This window comes from Oncorhynchus nerka, linkage group LG14 (genome assembly GCF_034236695.1).
Source record: "Oncorhynchus nerka isolate Pitt River linkage group LG14, Oner_Uvic_2.0, whole genome shotgun sequence".
Classification (NCBI taxonomy): domain Eukaryota; kingdom Metazoa; phylum Chordata; class Actinopteri; order Salmoniformes; family Salmonidae; genus Oncorhynchus; species Oncorhynchus nerka.
This window is the reverse complement of record NC_088409.1, coordinates 12270644-12282714: the sequence shown is the minus strand read 5'-3', so window position 1 is coordinate 12282714 and position 12071 is coordinate 12270644. Positions and strand designations below refer to the sequence as shown.

At 45.7% G+C, this 12071-nt stretch overlaps 1 protein-coding gene across 1 annotated transcript in view; it reads left to right on the top strand.

Moving 5' to 3' along the window:
• Nucleotides 1-581: 581 nt before the first annotated feature.
• Nucleotides 582-12071, top strand: part of LOC115116525 (tubulin polymerization-promoting protein) — a 35737-nt gene continuing 24247 nt past the window's right edge. The window contains exon 1 of the mRNA XM_065027418.1: nucleotides 582-750. The gene's annotated coding sequence lies outside the window, so the exon portion shown is untranslated. The remainder of the gene's footprint in view (nucleotides 751-12071) is intronic.

Sequence of the window (12071 nt, the reverse complement as noted above, 5' to 3'; positions counted from 1 at the left end):
AATAGGGTGCCATTTGGGATGCAAATTGCCTCCACTGTATCTTTGAGGAAAATCTTCTTTCCCCAGAGAGAGAATCCCACAGGCCATGTGTTGACCAGCCCACACAAGACATCCTGTACCCGGACTAGAGCCAGGGTGTATTTCCTGGAGAAAATCTGTTTTTATTTTATCATCTTTTTATATACATGGCATGACCTTTGACCTTAGTGATGTGCTACTGCTTTCTCACTCTGCCTGTACTGTCTCTTTATTGTGGAATACATTTCACTCAGAATGTATATTCTGAAGTATTACATTATTGGATGGGTGTACAATTGATTGAATAGCAGCAGCTAATACAGGTGAAAGTACAATCACCTCACTGGCTGATCTAACATTTGATATATGGTTTAGAAGCCCCCCGAATACGCCATACTGTAAAAGAGCATGACAGAACAGAGATTCCCACAGAACGGAAGGAATTCACTTATCCTATTATGGATCAAACAAAACAACGTCCTGCATCACCTTCATGAGAATAGATTGATGTTTACACGAGTGGTAGGAGTGCTGCAGCCAATCAGTGGCCTGGATTTCTCCCCGCATTTCTTTCTGAGAGGCGAACAGCAGACAGGCATTTGAGATTCTATATAGCGGGAGAATATAGTGTTGGCAACGCTCTTTCAACCTCCAACATTCCTCGACATGCAGTTATGATTTTGTGGAATTGACAACAAAGAACAGTGGATTGGAGAAGGATTGACATTTCAGGTAAATGTGTTATTTGACAGATGTGGTCAAATATTTTTGGCAAAAGAACAGCTATTGATGTTGACAGTTTATTTGTTTTGGTGTTCGTTTATTTTGACACTGACGCAGTCGGGTTCAATGCCTTTTTATAAATATGCAACTTGATAGCTACAAATGTAAATGTATTTCAATATTTCATTGCACTAAATTATGTTGTGCATTATATGCAGGAAGTCGCTTGATTGTCAAATATGCTTTCGTTTTTCCCTCATTTGAAAGCACTGGTCTTTTACGCCGTTTGGTTCTGGAATTATGCCTTGCATAATGGTGTATCGTTTACTGAATTGTAGACTCTGTCAATGGTGTATACGCATATTCAATGTATTGCCAGGTATTGCGTTATGCACTGGCAAGTGGCAATAGAAGAGCGGCGACTGCAGCCTGTGCATGGTCACAATAACAATGGTCACGTGCCATGTGGACTATTCCAGAGACCACTACTGGAGCATGAATCTCTGCACATTTGCAACTTTATGTAACCAGTCTCGCGCATGAAACACGCTCATTACACAACTTCCGTACTGTCAACTTAAACAAAACCATAGTATAGTCTATGTTGTTTGTTCTCCCGACGTTTTACATGTGTTGTTGTTACCTTCTCCCTACTACGTCCTCTATCAAGAGGTCAAGGTCCGTGATGACATAGGAGACCCTCTTGAAACTGTAGGACAGATCGTTTGTATCGAACCCTGCGCTGACTTCTAATGCATGATTATTACACCATGTCGTCTGGACAGCCTAGAAGGGTAATACTTGAAGGAAGCCTTTTTGGAATGATAATATTCTCATACATACAAACTACCGTAAGGATGCATGACGCCCATTTACCCAGTTCTCTTCCTTATTCTGTTTCTGTACTCTTTAGGCGTACGTCGATTTTATTGCGTCAAAGATTCTACCTATATCTTGTAACATGATGATGGTATGGTAGTGTGGCTGATGGTAATGGTAGTGTGGCTGATGGTCATGTATGTTAATGGGAATGACAGATGCTTGGCAGGAGGCACTACACGTGTTGTTCTTACATACAGTATCTAGTGTTTCACAGTCAAGAGAGTTAAATGAGAGCGTTTGCCAATCAGTCTTTGCTTTTTTCGGACTCAAGCATTATATAAGTAAAGCACTACTGTAAGTAAAACGTTGACCTAATTGCAAACGTAGGTCAGATTATACAAATAAATGGCCCAGTATTTTGTTCATAGCACTTCTGATTTACATGTGCGTTAGCCTTGTTTATCGCCATATGTTGTATTAGGTACGCACGAGGAGAGAATGCAGTCATCCACTGACTATGCCCCAGATTTCTCTCTTGGCTCTAGGTTGCAGTGCACTCTGGTCCCGAGAGCCTCTGGGTCCAGTCATAAACGATTACCCTCACGATGTAAATTAGTCTGTTTTGTTGTTCCATTCGTTCATATTCAGGACAGTGTGGTGTTATGTTTTTGGTAAAAAGCCACCTTATGAAAGTGTGTTGTCTGCATGGTCAGTGAAAAAAGCCAAAGAGGTGGTCTAGTAGTCAGAGCTTTAAGCCGCCTCCTCAGGAGCACATGTACGATGTACCGCTGCATGGGTTTGAATCCGGACGACTGCTCTTTAAGCCGCCTCCTCAGGAGCACATGTACGATGTACCGCTGCATGGGTTTGAATCCGGACGACTGCTCTTTAAGCCGCCTCCTCAGGAGCACATGTACGATGTACCGCTGCATGGGTTTGAATCCGGACGACTGCTCTTTAAGCCGCCTCCTCAGGAGCACATGTACGATGTACCGCTGCATGGGTTTGAATCCGGACGAATGCTCTTTAAGCCGGTTCCTTTCACCACTATCCAACGTGAAAAAAACCTCCCCTCTCTTTATCCCCACAAAATGTTTTTAAAAAGCCAGATATATTCATCTCTTGTAGTCCTCTTAAATCATTCAGGTAATTGTTGGTGTCACTGATGATTAGTAATTAGAGGACGCTGTCTGTTTCTAATCAGCCCGCTACATTTTGAAATGTTTTAGTTTTTTAAATGTTAAACTTTTCCTCTCCCAGCGGAGTGATATCAATGAAAACATGTGGTTCCCGTTTCCACAATTGACTGGTGTGTACAGGAGTATGTCAAAGGGAACCCACTTTGTTCTGCATTCCTGTTGAAGTTCAACACCTTCCACTCAGTGCTGTCGGATGAACACGTCCCAAATGGCACCCTATTCCCTATATAGTGCACTACTTTTGACCAGAGCCCATGTCGTGTACTGCATAGGGAATAAGGTAGCATTTGAGCCACAGCCCAGACCTCTCTCCATGACAGACAGGACCACTACTGCTCTCATTGGGATCATTCAGCCAATGGGGTTGAATAAGGATTCTCTCTTTCATTACTCTGCCCTGTATCTTAATATGGCTGGTTGTTATGACCACAATAAGAACTGAGCAGAGATATAGTGTGACATATTGTTTCTGAAGCACAATACATTGTGTCTGACACCAGAGGGGGGAGGGAGGGATGGGGAGGGAGGGATGGAGATGTAACACTTTACACCGTCCCCTCATCCATACCCGGGCGTGAACCAGGGACCCTCTGCACACATCCACGAAGCATCGTTACCCATCGCTCCACAAAAGCCGCGGCCCTTGCAGAGCAAGGGGAACTACTACTTCAAGGTCTCAGAGCAAGTGACGTCACCGATTGAAACGCTATTTAGCGCGTACCACCGCTAACTAAGCTAGCCGTTTCACATCCGTTACAGAGACACACAAACTCTAGTGATGGGGGAAGAAATCGATAGTTACACTTCGCAATATTATTCTTAGACAATATTATATTGATATTTGACTCCAAGTATTGATTTGTAAAAAATATTTACTTTTGTTTATTACTGTAGGTGGTGTTAGCTAGCGCTAGTCGGCTGTACCTGAGCCAAAACTCCAGTATTTTTACTCTTATAGCTTGTTTTTCATCTTCTTCTTAAATAGTGAACATGTTTTCAGCACTTTAATTTCCATAACTGATCAAAACTACTTTTCTCACGGCTCTCTCTTGTCTCTCTGCAGCAGACATGCAGTGAGGGGGAAAAGTATTTGATCCCCTGCTGATTTTGTACGTTTGCCCACTGACAAAGAAATGATCCGTCTATAATTATAATGGTGGGTTTATTTGAACAGTGAGACAGAATAACAACAACAAAATCCAGAAAAACGCATGTTATAAACGTTATAAATGTATTTGCATTTTAATGAGGGAAATAAGTATTTGACTCCCTCTCAATCAGAAAGATTTCTGGCTCCCAGGTGTCTTTTATACAAGTAACGAGCTGAGATTAGGATCACACTCTTAAAGGGAGTGCTCCTAATCTCAGCTTGTTACCTGTATAAAATACACCTGTCCACAGAAACAATCAATCAATCAGATTCCAAACTCTCCACCTTGGCCAAGACCAAAGAGCTCTCCAAGGATGTCAGGGACAAGTTTGTAGACCTACACAAGGCTGGAATGGGCTACAAGACCATCGCCAAGCAGCTTGGTGAGAAGGTGACAACAGTTGGTGTGATTATTCGCAAATGGAAGATACACAGAAGAACTGTCAATCTCCCTCGGCCTGGGGCTCCATGCAAGATCTCACCTCGTGGAGCAATGATCATGAGAACGGTGAGGAATCAGCCCAGAACGACACGGGAGGATCTTGTCAATGATCTCAAGGCAGCTGGGACCATAGTCACCAAGAAAACAATTGGTAACACACTACGCCGTGAAGGACTGAAATCCTGCAGCGCCCGCAAGGTCCCCCTGCTCAAGAAAGCACATATACATGCCCTTCTGAAGTTTGCCAATGAACAACTGAATGATTCAGAGGACAACTGGGTGAAAGTGTTGTCAGATGAGACCAAAATGGAGCTCTTTGGAATCAACTCAATTTGCCATGTTTGGAGGAGTAGGAATGCTGCTTATAACCCCAAGAACACCATCCCCACCGTCAAACATGGAGGTGGAAACATTATGCTTTGGGGGTGTTTTTCTGCTAAGGGGACAGGACAACTTCACCGCATCAAAGGGACGATGGACCGGGCCATGTACCGTCAAATCTTGGGTGAGAACCTCCTTCCCTCAGCCAGGGCATTGAAAATGGGCCGGGGATGGGTATTCCGTGCATGACAATGACCCAAAACACACTGCCAAGGCAACAAAGGAGTGGCTCAAGAAGAAGCACATTAAGGTCCTGGAGTGGCCTAACCAGTCTCCAGACCTTAATCCCATAGAACATCTGTGGAGGGAGCTGAAGGTTCGAGTTGCCAAAGTCAGCCTCGAAACCTTAATGACTTGGAGAAGATCTGCAAAGAGCAGTGGGACAAAATCCCTCCTGAGATGTGTGCAAACCTCTTGGCCAACTACAAGAAACGTCTGACCTCTGTGATTGCCAACAAGGGTTTTGCCACCAAGTACTAAGTCATTTTTTGCAGAGGGGTCAAATACTTATTTCCCTCATTAAAATGCAAATCAATTTATAACGTTTTTGACATTTGTTTTTCTGGACGTTTTTGTTGTTATTCTGTCTCTCACTGTTCAAATAAACCCACCATTAAAATTAGACGGATCATTTCTCTGTCAGTGGGCAAACGTACAAAATCAGCAGGGGATCAAATACATTTTTCCCTCACTGTATGGTGAGCAATATGTTTGGAACATCAAATCGCAGTATAGAATCCCAATATGTTATGTAATCATGAGAATGCAGTCGGCACCTAAGTATGGTGATAAAATCATATTGTGAGGTCCCTGGCAATTCCCAGCCCTAACAAACTGCAGCAAGAGACACAGACCAACAACAGTGAGTGACTTCAGACCCATGGGGCAGTAGGGTGATGGTGTAATGCACTCTGGGATAGCTGGATGGATGGAGGGGTGCGGGTTTATGTGCCTAAATATTTTGATGTGTGACCTGGAATTTTAATTTAGAAAAATGAAGGATTTATTACATCATATTTGTGTGAGCATACATTTAGGTTGCACACATGCTCCTTGTAAAAAAGGTCAGTGTAGAGCCCTGGGCAAGACTGGGTGAGTAAGAGTGTCACCATGACAAACTGACTACCTGGATGTGGCAGAGAGGTTTGGTAGAGCTGTATACACAGGGAAGAGTTGTTGTCTGACTGGTGGACTCGGTTCAGTGGTTAGTGGTACAATGTCGGCCTGGGACTCTGAGGGCTGGTGCTCGAGTGAAGACAGACAGACTCAGGATAGTGTGTTTTTAGCCTTCGGTCAATGTAGCCTGGGCCCAGATCGCTATTGCTTTATGTATGGGATTGGCAGTGCTAGTTAGAGCTGGGACCAGGCTACCCCATAATGATCTGGGACCAGGCTGCCCCATAATGATCTGGGACCAGGCTGCCCCATAATGATCTGGGACCAGGCTACCCCATAATGATCTGGGACCAGGCTACCCCATAATGATCTGGGACCAGGCTACCCTATAATGATCTGGGACCAGGCTACCCCATAATGATCTGGGACCAGGCTACCCCATAATGATCTGGGACCAGGCTACCCCATAATGATCTGGGACCAGGCTACCCCATAATGATCTGGGACCAGGCTACCCCATAATGATCTGGGACCAGGCTGCCACATAATGATCTGGGACCAGGCTACCACATAATGATCTGGGACCAGGCTACCCCATAATGATCTGGGACCAGGCTACCACATAATGATCTGGGACCAGGCTGCCACATAATGATCTGGGACCAGGCTACCCCATAATGATCTGGGACCAGGCTACCCCATAATGATCTGGGACCAGGCTACCCCATAATGATCTGGGACCAGGCTACCACATAATGATCTGGGACCAGGCTACCCCATAATGATCTGGGACCAGGCTACCACATAATGATCTGGGACCAGGCTACCCCATAATGATCTGGGACCAGGCTACCACATAATGATCTGGGACCAGGCTGCCACATAATAATCTGGGACCAGGCTACCCCATAATGATCTGGGACCAGGCTACCCTATAATGATCTGGGACCAGGCTACCCCATAATGATCTGGGACCAGGCTACCCCATAATGATTTGGGACCAGGCTACCCTATAATGATCTGGGACCAGGCTACCCCATAATGATCTGGGACCAGGCTACCCCATAATGATCTGGGACCAGGCTACCCCATAATGATCTGGGACCAGGCTACCCCATAATGATCTGGGACCAGGCTACCCCATAATGATCTGGGACCAGGCTACCCCATAATGATCTGGGACCAGGCTACCCCATAATGATCTGGGACCAGGCTACCCCATAATGATCTGGGACCAGGCTGCCACATAATGATCTGGGACCAGGCTACCACATACTGATCTGGGACCAGGCTGCCACATAATGATCTGGGACCAGGCTACCCCATAATGATCTGGGACCAGGCTACCACATAATGATCTGGGACCAGGCTACCCCATAATGATCTGGGACCAGGCTACCCCATAATGATCTGGGACCAGGCTGCCACATAATGATCTGGGACCAGGCTACCACATAATGTTCTGGGACCAGGCTACCCCATAATGATCTGGGACCAGGCTACCACATAATGATCTGGGACCAGGCTGCCACATAATGATCTGGGACCAGGCTACCCCATAATGATCTGGGACCAGGCTGCCACATAATGATCTGGGACCAGGCTAGCACATAATGATCTGGAACCATATAGAACTGGGTAGACTAGGGGTCATGGTGGTATAGAACTAGGTAGACTAGGGGTCATGGTGGTATAGACCTGGGTAGACTAGGGGTCGTAGTGGTATAGACCTGGGTAGACTAATGGTCATGGTGGTATAGACCTGGGTAGACTAGGGGTCATGATGGTATAGAACTGGGTAGACTAGGGGTCATGATGGTATAGAACTGGGTAGACTGGGGGTCATGATGGTATAGAACAGGGTAGACTAGGGGTCATGATGGTATAGAACAGGATAGACTAGGGGTCATGATGGTATAGAACTGGGTAGACTGGGGGTCATGATGGTATAGAACAGGGTAGACTAGGGGTCATGATGGTATAGAACAGGGTAGACTGGGGGTCATGATAGTATAGAACTGGGTAGACTAGGGGTCATGATGGTATAGAACAGGGTATTGTGGTGGCATTGTACCACACATTCTGTTCTGATTGGCTGACAAGGCCACATTCAAGAGCAGTTGGCTGGCTGGGACTGATCTAGATGTAGAGCAGATGGGTTCACCACGGCATGCCCAGTCAGGGAGTGACACAACACACACACAGGCACTCATACAAATGCTTGAATAAACGAACACAAGGGTGCCCGCTCACAAGCAAACATTCACTCTCACTCACTCACTCACTCACTCACTCACTCACTCACTCACTCACTCACTCACTCACTCACTCACTCACACACACACACACACACACACCTCAAGTTGTTAAGTGTGTGGTATTCTCATCATTTTTACGATTGGCTGTCTGCTTATTGTCTTATGCTGTCTATTCCCCCTCTCTTAAGAACAGATAGAATGTTCTTACCATGGTGTGTTGTGTTGCTATTAATACCAGAGTTCAAAATGGGCCAATTTCTATAGTAAAGCAGTCATCTGTAAGCAGCAATGCATGGCCAGAAGGAGAGTATATGTAAGCAGCAATGCATGGCCAGAAGGAGAGTATATGTAAGCAGCAATGCATGGCCAGAAGGAGAGTATATGTGAGCAGCAATGCATGGCCAGAAGGAGAGTATATGTGAGCAGCAATGCATGGCCAGAAGGAGAGTATATGTGAGCAGCAATGCATGGCCAGAAGGAGAGTATATGTAAGCAGCAATGCATGGCCAGAAGGAGAGTATATGTGAGCAGCAATGCATGGCCAGAAGGAGAGTATATGTAAGCAGCAATGCATGGCCAGAAGGAGAGTATATGTAAGCAGCAATGCATGGCCAGAAGGAGAGTATATGTGAGCAGCAATGCATGGCCAGAAGGAGAGTATATGTAAGCAGCAATGCATGGCCAGAAGGAGAGTATATGTAAGCAGCAATGCATGGCCAGAAGGAGAGTATATGTAAGCAGCAATGCATGGCCAGAAGGAGAGTATATGTAAGCAGCAATGCATGGCCAGAAGGAGAGTATATGTAAGCAGCAATGCATGGCCAGAAGGAGAGTATATGTGAGCAGCAATGCATGGCCAGAAGGAGAGTATATGTAAGCAGCAATGCATGGCCAGAAGGAGAGTATATGTGAGCAGCAATGCATGGCCAGAAGGAGAGTATATGTAAGCAGCAATGCATGGCCAGAAGGAGAGTATATGTGAGCAGCAATGCATGGCCAGAAGGAGAGTATATGTAAGCAGCAATGCATGGCCAGAAGGAGAGTATATGTGAGCAGCAATGCATGGCCAGAAGGAGAGTATATGTAAGCAGCAATGCATGGCCAGAAGGAGAGTATATGTAGCAGCAATGCATGGCCAGAAGGAGAGTATATGTGAGCAGCAATGCATGGCCAGAAGGAGAGTATATGTAAGCAGCAATGCATGGCCAGAAGGAGAGTATATGTAAGCAGCAATGCATGGCCAGAAGGAGATATGTAAGCAGCAATATGTGGAGCAGCAATGCATGGCCAGAAGGAGAGTATATGTGAGCAGCAATGCATGGCCAGAAGGAGAGTATATGTAAGCAGCAATGCATGGCCAGAAGGAGAGTATATGTAAGCAGCAATGCATGGCCAGAAGGAGAGTATATGTGAGCAGCAATGCATGGCCAGAAGGAGAGTATATGTGAGCAGCAATGCATGGCCAGAAGGAGAGTATATGTAAGCAGCAATGCATGGCCAGAAGGAGAGTATATGTGAGCAGCAATGCATGGCCAGAAGGAGAGTATATGTAAGCAGCAATGCATGGCCAGAAGGAGAGTATCTGTAAGCAGGCCGTCATCCAGTCGCAGGTTTATCTCTTGAGATCTGGACTTAACCAAATGGCTTTTGTCCTTTGTAGTGGGACAGGAAACAGGCCTAAGACAGAGCGTCTGTAGTACGGTCTTCTATCTGGGACCAGGCTGCCACCACTATCTTCTATCTATACTCCACACTGTTGGGGGTTACTATGCCCAGTGCCTGGTTAATGCCATGGTAATTAACCTTTCATATGCAGTAATGAAATCCTCTATTAGATCCAAGCCACACCAACTGTCATTTCTGACAGTTATAATTGATGTAATTTATTCATCACTGTAATCCAATCATCATCAATCACATGATCATCCAATCATAACATGTTTACTAAAATGTAAGGTAATAATATATTCTGTATTCATGGACTAAATGAGACCTAAAGCTGCAATATGTTCCTTTTTGGGTGACCTGACCAAATTCACATAGAAATGTGTGCTATAGATCTGTCATGCTTATTGTAGGCAAGTCTAAGAAGCGGTAGATTTGTTCTATGTGAGCTTCACCTTCTTAACTTCTAGTTTTTGCGTCTTTTACTTTAGGTTTTGTACACCAGTTTCAAACAGCTGAAAATACAATATTTTTGGGTTATTGAAAATAAATTTCACAGCGGTTTAGATGTTACAATGATTCTCTACACCTGCTTGTTTTGCCACATAAACTGAAATTAGGTGAGCTATTAGAATTTTAGCAACCAGGAAATGGCAGAGCGGTTTCTGCATATTGCACCTTCAATAGACACAATGCTTGGAAAAACTACCCATGTAAAAGTACTAAAATACTTTCTCTGCTTATATTTTCCACACCATCCAGTCTTAATTGTTAACATGAGGGTTTTGTAGACTGAATTAACTCTGTGTGTTTCCCTAATGGCACCCTATTCCCTACATAGTGCACTACTTTAGACCAGAACCCAATAAGTAGTGCACTATATAGGGTGTCAGTTGGGATGCATCCTCTCTCGCTAGCCTCTCTATTATCCTTGGGTTTTTGAGGAGTCTGGCTGTATAGAAGACTGGCAGTTGAACACTTGAGACTTCACTGACAATAAGACTAGAGAGTGAAAAGACTCCTTTGTTCCAGATGGATTCTGCTGTAGACATCAAGGCACACAGGGTGTCACAGAGCACTCTATCGTAGGGATGAGGGTGTCACAGAGCACTCATTACATTTACATTACATTTAAGTCATTTAGCAGACGCTCTTATCCAGAATGCATGGCAAGAAGGAGAGTTATTAAGACATCCAGTGGAACAGCCACTTTACAATAGTGCATCTAAATCTTTTAATACTTTATCCTATCCTAGGTATTCCTGAAAGCATGGCCAGGGGTTTCAGGTGTCTCCGGAAGGTGGTGATTGACTCCGCTGTCCTGGCGTCGAGGAGTTTGTTCCACCATGCATGGGGGAGAGTATATGTAAGCAGAGCAGCGAACAGTTTGACTGGGCAATGCGGGAACTGTACTTCCTCCAGTGGTAGGGAGGCGAGCAGGCCAGAGGTGGATGAACGCAGAGCCCTTGTTTGGGTGTAGGGCCTGCAATGCAGGCCTGGAGGAGAGTATATGAGGTGCCGTGCATCACAGCTCCGTAGGCAAGCACCATGGTCTTGAAGGATGCGAGCTTGAGACTGGAAGCCAGTGGAGAGAGCGGAGGAGCGGGGTAACGTGAGAGAATGGCTTGGGAAGGTTGAACACCAGACGGAAGGAGAGTATATGGATGAGTTGTGGCCAGGGAGAGTTTAATGGCACAGGCAGGGAGCCCAGCCAACAGCGAGTTGCAGTAATCCAGACGGGAGATGACAAGTGCCTGGATTAGGACCTGCGCAGCAATGCTTCCTGTGTGAGGCAGGGTCGCACTCTGCGGATGTTGTAGAGCATGAACCTGGCCAAGAACGGGCCACCGCCTATGATGTTAGTTGAGAACGACAGGGTGTTGTCCAGGATGCACGCCAAGGTTCTTAGCGCTCTGGGAGGAGGACACAATGGAGTTGTCAACCGTGATGGCCAGAGATCATGGAACGGGCAGTCCTTCCCCAGGGAGGAAGAGCAGCAATGCATTGCCGAGGTTCAGCTTGAGGTGGTGATCCGTCATCCACACTGATATGTCTGCCATGCATGCAGAGATGCGATCGCCACCTGGTCATCAGAAGGGGTATATTCAAAATGGAGAAGATTAATGTGTATCGTCTGCATAACAATGATTAGGAGAGACCATGTGAGGTTATGACAGAGCCAAGTACTTGGTGTATAGCAGAATGGAGAGGGCCTAGAACAGAGCCCTGGGGCGCAATGGTGAGAGCCTTGGTGAGGTGACAGATTCTCGCCACGCAAGGAGCGACCTGTCAGGTAG